Here is a 15,429-nt window from a genome sequence, read left to right as displayed (position 1 = left end):
TTTTTAATCTCTTACAACATAATAAGGATTGTTTGTTTGTTTTGGAATTTCGCACAAAGCTACTCGAGGGCTATCTGTGCTAGCCGTCCCTAATTTAGCAGTGTAAGACTAGAGGGAAGACAGCTAGTCATCACCACCCACCGCCAACTCTTTGGCTACTCTTTTACCAACGAATAGTGGGATTGACCGTCACATTATAACGCCCCCACGGCTGGGTTTAGCGCGACGCGGGCGCGAACCCGCGACCCTCGGATTACGAGTCGCACGCCTTACGCGCTAGGCCATGCCGGGCCCGCATAATAAGGATAAACAGTGTATAAAAAAACACAAATTAAGCAATTTCTTGCTCAGGATATTTTTAAAGCAGAAGATAAAACAAAAATGCTTAAAACGTCATGAATTCCTTAGACGTGTAATTTATCATACATTAAAAAACATCGCCAACTAAATACCACAACCGTTGTTTTATCGAAAAAAAACATTATATTGAGGTGTCGGAAACAGCATTCATGACAGAAAAATATTATTCAGTTCTTTGCTAATAGCTTATTTATTTATTTATTACTTTGTTAAATAAATGTTCAGAAAATCTCGTTCTCGAAACCTTTCAGGCTTCTAAAACTAATGGAAAATAAGAGTTTGCTTTAGACACCTTTACTTGTAATAGAGTTTTGTCATTTCTCGGAAACTACGTTGAAATTTCATTACGTTGAAAATTTGTGAACGTTTAATGTTTTGGTTTTTAAAAGATTTTTGTGTATCCTAATATTTGCGTATATGCTTTATTTTATTGAAGAGTTAGAACAAAAATGTTAACGTTTTTTCTTTATATTTTAGACCATTTTGGATTACAACAGATGAAATTAAGTATAGTATTTCAGTACGTTGTTGTTTTTGATAATTGATTTCTTCTAGTTCTTCTATTTGGCAGTTAGTCTACAAAAGAGCAAAAAAAAGTACAAGTGCACGCATAGAAATATAGAATTTAGTAACTGGTAACGTGATGTTATGAGCGTGAGTGAAACGTGCTATAACTCTATTACTTTACATTCTTTTTAAATTCTTTATCAAACTGTTATATTTTTCATAATAACAGGAACAATAAAATGTATAACTGATAGTTTAAATAATTTTATACGTTGCTCTCTATTCCTCAACGTCACATAACGTTAATATATCTAATTTAGCGGCAAAAGTAAGTTAATTTTGAATTTCGCGCAAAGGTACACGAGAGTTATCTGCGCGAATCATCCTTACTTTAGCAGCATAAAATTACACAAAATGCAGTTTGTCATTACCACCCACTGCCAATTCTAGGACTACCCTTTTACCAACGAACTGCGGGATTTACCTTCCCTTATAACGCTTCGAAGGCTGAAAAGACAAGCATTGTTGGTGTGACAGGGTTTTGAATCCGCGAACGTCAGCTAACGAGTACTTTAGCTACTTCATCATACCGGGTCCGAAAAGTATAAGTACATTATCTGTTAGAAACCTTGAATTTGTGTAATTAAGGTTACAGAAATTTTAGCTTCAAATATATGGCATGTTTTGTAAGTACGTTATAATAATAAAACGTGCTCATGCATATTTAGCGAATGGATTGTTTAAACTCATATATTCTGAATCATGTTTATAAAGTAAAATGTGTAGCCTTAACCTTATTATTAATTATTTCTTCAAGTAATTTCTTCTTTATTCATATTTGTTTCATTTCAGTGTGTTCGATATTTGAGAACCAGTCACTTAAATAAAATGTAAAATTATTATTTTTTATAACAAACTTCTTGCTTCCTTTCCAAGATCTTGGATAGTCCCAAAGAACGCATCCCCTTTGCAACATTTACGTATGGATTACGAAAAAAATATTAGCAATTTACAGTTGTTTGTTATATTTCATCCAGAAATACATTGGCTAATATCTCTACTAGCCTTTCCTAATTTTGAAGTGATAGACAAGACGAAAGATAACTGGTTAACACCACCTACTCTGGTGTATTATCACATCGAAAAATGTGATTTAACTGTCATCCGAGCGAATGTGTTTTGCTTTTTCGATAAGCAGGTGAGGTTAACCATAGAAGTTCAGATTAACAGTTCGGCACGCTAATCATCCGGTGTTAGTAACAGAGATTCATGATTTCAAGAAAATAATCAGAAAAACAAGACATTTTTATTCTAAACAGAAAGTTTAAAAAATAGTAGCTTACATTTCCGTTTGAAATAATATGTAAGTATTAGGGTAAAACACAAATGTAATTAGAATTTATATCATTTAATCTTTGTTTGTGATGTATTCAATTCATTTTATAATACAAAAATATTTCACATTTCATGAAGCAAAATTTTTCAATAGCGGTATCGTACATAAATAGTTTCGTATGTGTGTTTTTCTAAAGCCACATCAGGCTATCTGTTACGCCCTCCGACGGGAATTGAACCTCTTATTTTAGTATTATAAATTCGAAGACTTACAGTTGTTCCAGCGGGGAACAGTTTGGTGAGAAAGAAGTATCAACTTAAGTATTTCAATATATATTTGTTTGTGTGAATATAACGTATCGTTTTATATTAGGTATTAAGGTAAAATTCTTATATGCTTTTGAAAAAGTATTAATTTTGTAATGTATTTATTAAACATTCAACTAAAGTTCATTAACTCAATTCATATACTAATAGATTTGTGGATCGACATAATACTGTGAAGGTTTGAATATTGTTTATGAATTATCATATATATAAAATCATAATACTACTTCGATTTGCTTTTTAATTTTGTGGTTAATAAAAATGACATTTCTAATTTAATAGAATACATAAAGATCATTAGTTTTATTAGTATTATTAAACCTTTATCTTTAAACCTAACCGATACGATAAAGATTCATTTTTGACCAATATCATTATGGTAGAAGTTGAATCAATCTACTTGTAAACTTTTATCATTTTTATTACACGTTTAAGATGTTTTTTCTAGTTTGAGTCCATTCACATTACATACTTGTTAAATTGAAATATCCTTGTAGCCCAAAAAAATTAAGAAGTTTTTAAAATTATTTCTGTAGTATAATTTAATTTTATGTAGTATTTCATCTATTACATAGAAAGTCTTTAACATAAGCTGGAAAGTTTTAAAAGCCTTATGGAAGTGTTTTATTTTAAAGCTAGTAGCTCAGATTAAAAAAAAAAGTATGCAAATATTTATATCCACATTTTGGTTATCTCAGAGAATCTCCACAAACAAAATAATATTTGATTATGTAGTAACTTCAAGGTAAACTACTAAAATAAATGTACTTTATTTTCACTTTCAAAATACATATCTTCATTATTTGCCTATATATACATTTAGTTCCGGATCTTGTAAGTGTCTAATCTACATGTAATATTCCATTTCCGGAACTTTACTGTAAAACCTGCAGCACGTTCAAACTTGCATGCTCTATAATGTGAACATTAACTCTTATTAGACTTTTGAACTGAAATAAAATTGCATTGAATGATACAAGTTTATTGTGTTGAAAAACGTGGAAGTTTATTGAAATGTTAAATAATGCGCTTCAAATAATGCGTTAATAAAGATAACATGATTATCAATAACGTAATGGAGTTTTTCCGTTACACTGTATTTGTTTGAGTTATGTATAAATGTTTTTCATATAAATATGTATTGGAAAGCCTGAGGTGAGTCCTAGCCCTTAATATTTCATTCTGTGATACTTAAAAACAAAGACTGATGTAAGTTTATGTGTATTTTCGTATATCTTTCAAAGTCTTTATTGTATCTATTCTTCTAATTTAAGATTCATTGAACAAAATGTCAGGTTGAGTACGTTGTCGTATAATCCCGTTACAAAAGAGGGATCAACTTATTTTTTGACATATCGTTGTCATCTAAGAGAAAACAATCAGACATTCAATAAACATAAGTAGATTTCGCAGAAATGTCATTTTTTTCCATTAATAAATATTCTAAGTAATTTATTTTCAACTATGAATAACTTTAAAACTTTAAAAGTTCTCCGTACTTGATTTTATTCAATGTAAAATGCAATAAAAATCATTTAAACTTCGTGAAAACAATTCCGCTTGATATACTGGTACTAAAGATTGTAAATTTCCTAGGCCTTATTCTCTGATTGCTAACCCGTTTCGTAATAATGACTCTATAGTGATAGTTCCATGAGATCACGCTTTTGTGAAAAACAAAGGTATGTCAATGTCAACATCCTTTTGAGAAGCGTTTCAAAAGCCAACTATTTTTTTTCTATTTACGACTACCTACCCAAGCATTTCCTAAGTGAACAAAATTACCCTTCTGTTGCAATAAGAACTTCATTGTAAGTACGGTAGTACAAAAGTACAAGTCATAGAACCATTTGAAAAAGTCAGCAGAGCAAATACAAAGAACAAACAAAGAACATTAATAAAACCACAAATTCCTTAACTTTAATGATTGACTGATATTGTTGAACGCTTCTAGCTGTATAACAAACAGTTTTACCATAGTTATCAGTGCACCAAATTGAACATTAGCACACAGATCACGGGCTAGCGGATCGGATGTTTGACACGCTATCTTGTGATGTTGTACGAACTTTTATTACACCATGTACATTCCTACCTTTTTTCTTCATTTTTAGTACACCCATTCATACACGTTTTTTTTTTAACATTAATTCCATTCTTTCATTAAGTGTGTGTGTTTTCTCATTGCAAAACCGCATCAGGCTAACTGATGAGTCCATTGAGGGAACCAGAACCTCTGATTTCAGCGTTGTAAATCCGTAGGCTTACCGCTGTACCAGCGGGGAACTGCTCTCATTGAACTTTTATCACTCTCCGTTTTAGTCTTATTATCACTATCTTTCCTCTTTTAATTTTCCACCATCTAAATGTTTTGGCTAATACTAAATCTTGAGCTGTGTTTATTACGTTGAGCTCCCATTCTGTAAATTAACCATGAATGTAAAGGATACTTAGAGTCAGATTACTCTTGTGTATATATCTTTGTTAAATAATTTTATTTTGTTTAACATTTAACTTGAACATTTTAATCAGAGTAATAATATTTTTACTACTTATTGCAGAATTTTGTTTTTCTTATAACAATTCATATTTTGTTAAGCTTTATAAACATAATGGTGGCTTTACCATTCCACTACAGTAATAGGTGTATTTATTTCATTGATTTCAAGAGGTCAAGATACTCTATAATTACTCTTTTGAAGTCGTTTAATAAGAGTTTGCGATCTTTAGACACATTTATTGTAGCACATTGTCTAAGTGGTGTTAATATATATGGCTATAAAGCCTCTGACAGCGTTGAGATGCCACATCATTCCATTCCTTAAAGAGTTGGTCCAATTTGTACACTACAAGTTGTTTTTCTGATAAACAACTTCAATTTTGAGCTTTAAATAGGTCTTTAAAAATGTCTCAGCCCATAGATCACCTTGTGGCTCTTTTGTACAAATACATGTGCTTTGTTTCTTGTTATTGTGTCCCTTTCAAAAGCTATATAACTGAATTATTGAATTTAGTAATCACAAGAGCTTAGAAAAAAAATTAACTAAGTCTTTGATAAATGGACCTATTTATTACAGCACTTAAGTCTATGAACAGTAACCTATTTGATTTACAAGGCCATTTGTGAACTTATAAGTGATTTCTCATAACACGTTAATCTCTTCTGAGAAGATAATATATGAATCATTTTTTTGATTGATTTTAAGCTATAGTGTCAAGGTGTCACAGTTGTTGTATTTTTGCACACAATAGAAAGGGAATTTGTTTCATTCCACAGCTGATTTTAGTATATAGTGGTTGTATGAAAGGTATACTTGAAAACCTTATTTATATTAACTCATGCCTTATTGGCGTCGTTTCCATATAAAGCTGACATTTCAATATGATAAGGGTCAAGAACAACGTAAGCACTTTAACCTTTGGATCAACGTTTCTCTGGTCCTTATCTTGCTTCTGGCACAGTATCTAGTGATGGTAGGAACTCGTTGTAAAATGTTTTGCGATATGTCGTGCATTACATTTCACTCATAGACCTGTATAAAATTGCATACGACTAGTTACAGTTATCAAGGTACGCATACACTTCATCGAAAGCAAACTCGTTTTGCTAGTTTCCACGGTTATATAGTGTTAAAACAGTTTGAACTTTTTCTCGGATATTTCGTAAAAACATCCATGTCTAATGCTGTATTTCCAGAGTGAGATTTTTTTTGTTATTTTTGCATACAAATGTCCGGTATTCTTTACAAAAGGTCACACATTGCTTATCACAGTTGAGTTTGGACTACGACTTGCTTGAGATCTCTTTCTGGTTGGTTCTGGTACCCCAAATCAACACATATACCTTTATTGTCAAGAACATTATATATGAGAAATATCTCCATCTTGGAAATTCTAGGTTCTTGATATTTATTAACATGTACGTGACAAAGGCTTTTTACATACTTTTTACAAAGGTTATTAATTTTTCAATTGTGTCATGTGTATATTTTAAACAGACGGCTTAAATACCATATGAATAATAACCCATACGAAATAATGATTATCAAAATAGTTTATGTAATTATTCTGTGGTATTCTTGTTTGGTATGGCCAAGTGGTTTGGGAGTGCGGCTCGCATTTGAGGATTTCGGATTTGACTCCCCCTTCTACCAAATATGTTCTCCCTTTCAGTCATGCGGACATTATAATGTGATGGTCAATTATACTATCTGTTGGTAAAAGAGTAGTGCAAAAGGTTGCGGTTGTTGATAATGTCTGTTTACCTTCCCTATAGTTTTTCACTGTTATATTAAGGACAGTTAGCTCAAGTAGTCCTCGTGTATCTTTGCGCAAAATTCAAAACCTAACCTTGTATGCTACAGAATTTTTGTCATTTTCCATCAAAATAACATACATCCTATCTGTATTAATGTAAATCTTTGATGTCGACTATTAAAAATAAGTAAAAATGGTTATCAAATCAGGGTATGTTATCAAATCAGGGTATGGATATTTTCATCTTTTTCGATGTATCATTGCCATATTTTCTTCTTATGTATTCGAACAATTAATATAATTTCGAAATAACATATCGCTGTGTGTACTTCACAATTAAATGTAATAAGAAACCACACACAATAATTTCTTTATTCGGTAGTCTACAGAAACAATAAAAGTGTATTTTAAGCCTTTCAATAATGTTCCGATATAAATAAAGCTTGTGTTAAACATATTACTATTCAACTCCGTTATTTCCATTTAATTTCAGAGAAATAACCTTCACATTTTACGAATGAAAGTTCGAAAGTGAATAGTTTTCTACAATTGGACTGAAATGTAAGTCTAACACTTTAACATGAATGTAATAAAATACAAATAATTTAACTCAGTCAATAATCGATCATTACTGGGTGAAAATATTTTAGACATGATTTTCGTATAATTCTTCGTCGAATACATTATTTTCTTTAGAGTTTAAGATATTATAAAGACATTGTTTTAAATGTAACCCTTTTCACTATAAGAAGCACCAAACATTCTCGCCCTTTCAGACCTGGGGGCGTTATAATGTGACGGTCAATCTCACTATTCGTTGGTAAAAGAGTAGCCCAAGACTTTTCGGTGGGTGGCGATGACTAGCTGCCTACCCCCTAGTCTTACACTGTTAAATTAGGGACGGCTAGTACAGATAGCCCTCGTGTAGCTCTGAGCGAAATTAAAAAACAAACATTAAGAAGTAATCATATTTCATTATTTACTCTTCTACAAAGTTTGTGAGTAAATTTAAAAACTATTTATACTAAACTATAAGTACATAATGCCTAAACTAGCAGTTTAGATTGTCAAGTGAGAACTACGAGAGCTATATTTTACGCAACAGTTCCTATTATCACAAGTATGTCTTCATTTTGCAAAAACGTTACTTCTTGAATACCTATTTATAAAAGAAATTCAATTAATCATTGAAAATTCGATCACTAGGTAACACTTAACCAATTAAATTTCAATGGGTGCAATGATAAAAACTTAAGTATCTGAAAACCGTGATATCCTTGGTGGATTTTTTCTTTTTTTATAATTACTAAACGAATTTATTCGACAAAGAAGATCCCTTGGCAAGAAAAAGTTTAAAATAATTATTAAACCTTTCAAAACCAGCTGTGTCCTCGCTGCAACTTTACTAGAGAAACGCGAAAACATTTTACACGCTTATTAAATATAACAACAAAGCTTGCTGGAGAAAGATTTAACCCGAAGCAAAATTAAACCTTTTAAGATCGCTTGTGTTTGTTTTAATGTAATGTAAAGGTAGGCCATCAAAACTAACTGTATCGTTTGTAGGGTAGCTTGTAGGCTGACAGTGTCTTAAAGAACAAAATGAACATTTTAAATATAAGTATTTAGAATTTTGTGTTCATTTTTTTCGTACCCATTAAAGTGAATAAATTTTGTTTTTGTTTACATTAAATATTATATACAAAGCCATTATACAACAGTAACAGTTGTACGCAGGTTAAAACATCTAAGACAATATATAAAAGCCTGAGTTAAGGTCGAGACATCAGCAACTGCCCAAACTTCCGACGAATGTCTGTCTAATTGAAACAAGGAAAAATGTTCATAGTATAGCTATGTAGAATTCCTATCTTAACGTAGGCCCGGCATGGCCAAGCGTGTTAAGGGGTACGACTAGTAATCTGAGGGCCGTAGGTTCGAATCCTGGTCGCACCAAACATGCTCGTCCTTTCAGCCGTGGGGACGTTATAATGTGACGGTCAATCCCACTATTCGTTGGTAAAAGAGTAGCCCAAGAGTTGGCGGTGGGTGGTGATGACTAGCTACCTTCCCTCTAGTCTTACACTGCTAAATTGGGAACGGCTAATGCAGATAGCTCTCGTGTAGCTTTGCGCGAAATTAAAAATACCTATCTTAACGTAACCCTGAGGATTCTCTTACACGTGTAAAACACAGTCATTACGTACGGACTGAACGTGGATTTTACTTTAAGTTATCAATAAGCATATCTTAGTAAAACCTACGTTTTATTCTCTTGAAGGATAATGTTTTATGTCTCTCCCATTGATGTATATGATTACGTTTCTTACTTTTTTGTTAGCAATTACCATCTCATTTCTAGCTGCAGGCAGTGGAAGATAACAAAGGTATAGGTCGTTGAGTGTTTGAGCACCAGTATCAGTCTTCTCTCTATATTAGTCCGGCAGTGTACGAAATTTAATTTTTATCTAATACAGTTATAATCTTTTAAACCTATTTTTTACATTATACTACATTTACATTAAATTTTAGGAAAATAATATTTTTTCATTATAGTGGTGCAAATGTGTTGTTATTCTTATTATTCTTAGTGCTCCTTTGTTGGTCAATGTTATTTTTATTCTTCCATTATATACTTTTCTAGTTCTCTCCAAAAATTTCTTTATGGAGAAATGAGAAATTCCAATACTTTTTTTTCTTGTTTTAATGCACATATATATACTTGCCTCGAACATACATTGTACATAGATTCTGTATTTTTTAGATATTGTAGCTCTGTATCCAAGTGTTGAATATGTCTTCGGATTTAAAGTCGTGAAACGTTTTCTAGACAAATACGACAAATTCATTCATTCTATGTTTAGTAAATGTCTTTACCTTAAAATATACTTTTATTATTACTATTATTATTATTTTTTCTTATGAGAAGAAAATATTACATCAAATATCTGGCACAGCAATGGGAACAAAAGTTGGTCAAGGTTATTATAATATCACAAAAGGATTTTTCGGATTATAATTATTTAATATCCTACTAAATTATTTTGAGGATAATGTTGTAGCTCATATAAAAACAATTTGTAAGATATTTTTAGGCTACTTTTGTGCAAATGGAAAGTTACTCAAAACATTTGTTGGAATTTTAAATTCAATAAACAAGAAAAATAAGTTTTATTTCGAAAAAAATAATAGACTTGTCCTTTTTAGATGTACTGAAAAGTTTTAAACCACAAAAGGAAATTGCAAGTAATATTTCTTATCAAAATACAAACTCTCATCAATATGTGGATTTTATAAGCAATCATCCACCCGTAGAAGAAAGTACTAACTGAAAAGAAACAACTGATATTTCATCTCATGCACTTTACTTTTAAATAATACAGTTCTACTTCTTATAAACCATTTATTACATTTATAAAAGCCACCTTTCGGGTTTACATCAAATTTTAGAGAAATAATCATTTTCAGCGTAATGGCGCGGATATGTTTACTTATTATTTTGTTTTTTTATTCTCAATTTTTTTCGTCATATCACACTTTTTTCTACTTCTCTCTAGCAATCCCAATACCCATTCTATTATCCTTTTAGTACAGATGTCTTTATATATCTTTGCATTGAACATACACTGTACATATATTCTGCACTCTTTTCAGCGCATTTTGATCAATAATCCCTTTATTGAAATACTCTTTCTGGTATAGCCAATCACTCTGATCTACTTTATTGTAATTTATCTACTTCATCGTCAATAATCCACTCACTGTCCTTCCTACATAGGCCTAAACAACACCATAGATATTAATCTAACTTTTGGAAAATCGAGAACTTGAACAAAATTCGTTGTGTATTTAAAGCTATGCTTTAACTCTTTGTACCAAAAGCTCGATCTTAAATATAATATTGTACGGTTATTTATTTAAACAAAAGATACTACTTAGGCACAATAAACAAACATGGTGGTCTTTATAAGTTAATTCTATATATGCTGGATGTTTTTCGTTGGTTGATTCTTCTGTGTCAGTAACATCCTTTAAAGACTAAGTAAATGACAGGAGTGTTTTAGAATAGTATTATTAGTTCGTGATGACAAGAAGTTTACTTGAAGTAAAAATGTATTCTTGAAACTGCAGGTATGGGTACTAAAACTTTAATTAAAATAAAACATAAAACAACATTTCGACCCTCTTAGGTCATCTTCAGGTTAACATATTCTTTGTTTTAATACTTATACCAGCCTTCTTGAGAATACAGTATTATTAATTAAGCCCCGTATTATGCTGCAACTTTTGTAGCTCATGTTATCATAATGTTAGTGTAGCTGGTGGAGTTGAGTTGTTAGTAAAAGAGTACTCTAAAGTATTTAGAAATTATTTCAGTGAGTCAAACTACTTACAATGAATGAAAATTATTTGTCTCATCAACGTGTTTTTTTAAAGTGTGGCTAAATATCTGTGTTACAGTGTACAGTCACCGAACACTAATTGCTCTGAATAGCACGCCTACTTTAAGTAAGCGGATAAAACTGATTTAATAATAAACATATCGGCTAGGAGTTCGTTCTGTGGTGATATTCTGGATTTAGAAACTACATTTCAAGTTGTGTATTCGTGGCAAAACATCCCTTAGCGTTGACGGTGCTGCTGACTGCCTTCACTCTGATCAGAAGTTAAAAATTAGAGGCATCAGTCTTAGTCATAAATACAAATATAAATAATTAACCTATATTTTAGTCATCGTAACACGTATCGCTTGCAATCTATAAAAGCAAAAGAACATCGCGACTGCCAAAGGTGTTCACCAATTCCAAACAAGTTTGTATGATTGCTTTGAGTTTTCAAGTTAAAGTCGTGACGATATAAATGGGACGAAATGTGATACAACTGATATTTTCTTTCACATAAGCAACGTTAGAAGTATTTTCAGCCATTTAATATATTACATTATATTAATGTAGAATTATAGTTCCTAAGAGGGACGAAACATTAGTAGTAACTGCAGAATGTTTGTTTCTTTGTTTTTTAATTTCGCGTAAAGCCGTCCCTAGTCACCAACACCCACCGCCAACTCTTGGGCTGCTCTTTTACCAACGAATAGTGGAATTGACCGCCCTTATAACGCCCCCATGGGTGAAAGGGCGAGCATGTTTGGTGTGACAGGGATTCGAACCCACGGCCCAACTCGGATTACGAGTCAAGCGCCTTAAAAACCTGGCCATGCCAGGCCCAACTGCAGAATGTATTAATCCAATAACTGCAGGTTTTTTTTTCACAGAATACACTATACTCAGTAAGTTAAACACCATCAATTTAAGCAAATTTCCGCTGGTTTTATGATATGCGAACATTAATTATAATTCAGGAAAAGTTCACTGTTTGTTCTTGTTCGAACACATTAAATAAAAGAAAGTAAGAACAACGATAAAAATCAGCAAACCTTCTTTTGATGAGGTGGTTAAAGTAATACTCTCTGTATTTTATACACGCAAACGAATTCAGAAAACTTAAGCACTGAAACTGTAGCAGTTTTTCGGTTCCAGTCAGCATCACATAGAAATCATAATTGTCTGTAAGTTATTTTACGCTAAATGTGGTTCACCATAAGGACCACATAAAGTCCCAGATTTAACGAACTAATTATACAGAATACTCATAATGCACACAAACATTACTTTAAGGATTCTCTTGTCTCTTCTACATATATCTAATTACTGTGTATAGAATGTAAACATTGTCTTACTTGAATTCATACCATGAAAAAAAAATCCATTAAAGTAACATGCAGTATAAGTTGCTGCAAATCAAACACAACAAACACAAAACATTATAACAGGTTTTGTAAGTTGACACCTAAAATTTACACTTATTGTTGTTACGCACAATTTTGTTATACTTTGTATTTTTTCTCAAATTTATTTGACAACTACAAGATAAACATTTTACGTAATCATAGAAGGGAAGGAAATGACTCAAAAGAAAGTGTTTTCTAACACATTTTGTAAAAAACATAGTTTTATTATTTTTACTTTAAAAATCACAGAGTATGTCACAGAACATTATTGTCCAAAACTTTTTAATACCAATCTATCACGTAATGACCCTCCTCCCAGTGGCTCTGCAGTAAGTCTGAGAGCTCACACTGCCCAAAACCGGGTTTCAATAATTGTAGTGAGCACAGCAGGGATGGCTCATTGTGTGGCTTTGTACTTTAAATCAAAGAAACTGTTTTATTATCACTTTATTATGTGTAAGCTGAACTTTATAGCTTTTGAAAAATTACGTACCATTAATTTTAAAATAGTTTGTGGTTCTGAACAACGTAGATGTTACTTTTCAAATATTTTCACTTAAGTGTAACTTCAGGTGATGAACACAAAAGATGTGGGTTTGTAAACAGTGAGAAATTTTTATATCTCAACAGTTTTTCTATTTGATGCAAACATAAATCCTCTATTTATTTCACTGAACCACGTATCCTAGTCCATGATTTATAACTACAACTTAGATTGTAAAGAGACATTTAAGAACAATTTAAATGGCATTTCTTCTTTATATGAACAAAGAAATATATAATTCCTTAGTAGGCCAAAGTTTCAAATAAAGTTTTTTTTTCTGATCCTAAAATGATATCAGCCTTCCATCCTTGAAGAAATTATGATTACGTGTTTAAAAACAAGGTCACTGTTGTTATTGAAACTAGAAACTGGCGCTTTTGCTTCGAACGATTCCTAGTAACTAAGACAGACGTATATACTAAAATTATACTCTTCTGTTTTCTAGAAGATCTATTTGTTTAAGAAACGATTAAAATATTTTGTTTTTTGTGATCTATGCATATTCAAGGTTTTTGAAAGTACATTTTCTCAATTATCAATGATCATCATTAGAGGAAAAAATATATTCAATTGTTTTATAATAGCACTGTCCTGTTTATTTCGACTATTATTTTGACCTATACTCATTTTTTTTTCATTCTGATTTTTCTGTCTTTCCGCTTCATTAATCGCAATGATAACTTAAATCCAGGTTATCAAAACGAATTTTTGGTCCACACATAAAACACTGATTATAGTAAGTTAGTAACAAGATGAACAAAATCGTAGGAATATTTTTAATACTTTACTTCATGTTATAATTAGAAGAAAGATGAGCGTTTCTTCAAGGAAGAATATTTCATGAATAGTTGTATAATAATATGAAAACCGTCGGTTGTCTGTTCTAGCTTTGTTTACAGGTTAGTTTATTTCTCCATTAGCGTATATGTGTTTTCTTATACCAAAGCCACATTGAGTTATCTACTGTGTCCACCGCGGGGAATCCAACCCCTGATTTTAGCGATATAAATCCGAAGATTTATTGCTGTCCCACCGAAGGGACATATTCCTCCAAAATGATACTCAATTTACAGAGTAATTTATAACGATTTCACAGTCCATATTTAAACTTTAATTGTTGTTATTGTCTATATTCAAACTTTAAGTAAACTTGAAACACAAGACTTTCAGTATCATTTGCAATGACGTCACTGCAAAAGAGACCTAAAAATATAAAATTATGTTATTAAACTAAAAAGCTACTTTATAACTATACGTTAAAAATAAATAGATGGAAGTTGATATTATTCAGAAGCAAAGATGACATATTTATGAATAGTATATAACATCTGTGTCTTTCTCTTATCAATCATTGTGTTTCGGTCTCCCAGTGGATCAGCGATAAATTACGGATTTCATCTGTCAAATTCGGGATTCGATTCCCTGCAGTGGACAGTTTGCAAATAGCACGTTTTATATCTTCACAACGAGTACATTTTATATATATATATTTAATGAAGATCCAATCTATCATAAGATTTATATATTGTGTTACACATTATTAACATGGATGTTTCAAGAAGTTAAACATGTAACTTGTCATAATTTGTGCAGCTATTTCGTAGCTTTCAATTTATGATTTTACTTTGACAAATAAGTAAGTATTTAGGTCACTTTGCAGTAAACTTTCATTTTGTTACTGTAGGCATCTGGTAATGCTGGGCTTAAATAGCAATACTATAAATGGGGACATGGAACCCTTTTTTTCACTATATTGAGCACTACTACCAAACGGACTTTTTCTTTCGGTGTAAAAGTACCCATGCTACGTGTTACATCAAATTTCGTTTTCTTTGGTATCGGTCTCACATATTTTGCTTCTTTTTATAGAAAAGTGTTTATTCTCCTAGAAGGATAAGAATGAGTTTTCATTCGTGACATCAAAGTGCTAAAAGTGAAATGGCGGCCGAACGAGAACTGTTCAATGGTTGCTTACGTGTTGAAACATTGTAACGTTTGTGTGATCTATTTTACCTTCCTTTATCAAATGTCCTTGAAATTAGTTTTGTTATTTCCTAACAATAACTTGCGACACCTGAAAAGAAAGCGGATAACTCTGTTATTTATAAATATAAATTAAAATAATGACATAAAAAGTATATATGTGGTAATGTAAATTCCAAGGCATGAAGCTGAATGTAAAATTGAGTACATAGATTTGTGGAATAACAGGAAAAGTTGAATACGTTCCAGCTAAGAAAGAAGCCGTATAATGCTTAATGACAAAAATTATGGAGAAAGAAATAAATACTCTTTTTGATGAAACCCACTT

The 15,429-nt window shown here is 31.5% G+C and overlaps 1 protein-coding gene across 2 annotated transcripts in view; it reads left to right on the top strand.

Moving 5' to 3' along the window:
- LOC143253236 (transient receptor potential-gamma protein-like) overlaps positions 1 to 15,429 on the top strand; it is a 169,569-nt gene that overhangs the window by 76,630 nt on the left and 77,510 nt on the right. The gene's annotated exons all lie outside the window — the stretch shown is intronic.

Source organism: Tachypleus tridentatus, chromosome 6 (assembly GCF_004210375.1).
Source record: "Tachypleus tridentatus isolate NWPU-2018 chromosome 6, ASM421037v1, whole genome shotgun sequence".
NCBI classification, from domain to species: domain Eukaryota; kingdom Metazoa; phylum Arthropoda; class Merostomata; order Xiphosura; family Limulidae; genus Tachypleus; species Tachypleus tridentatus.
The sequence above is the reverse complement of the archived record's forward strand: the minus strand, read 5'-3'. Positions and strand labels throughout refer to the sequence as shown.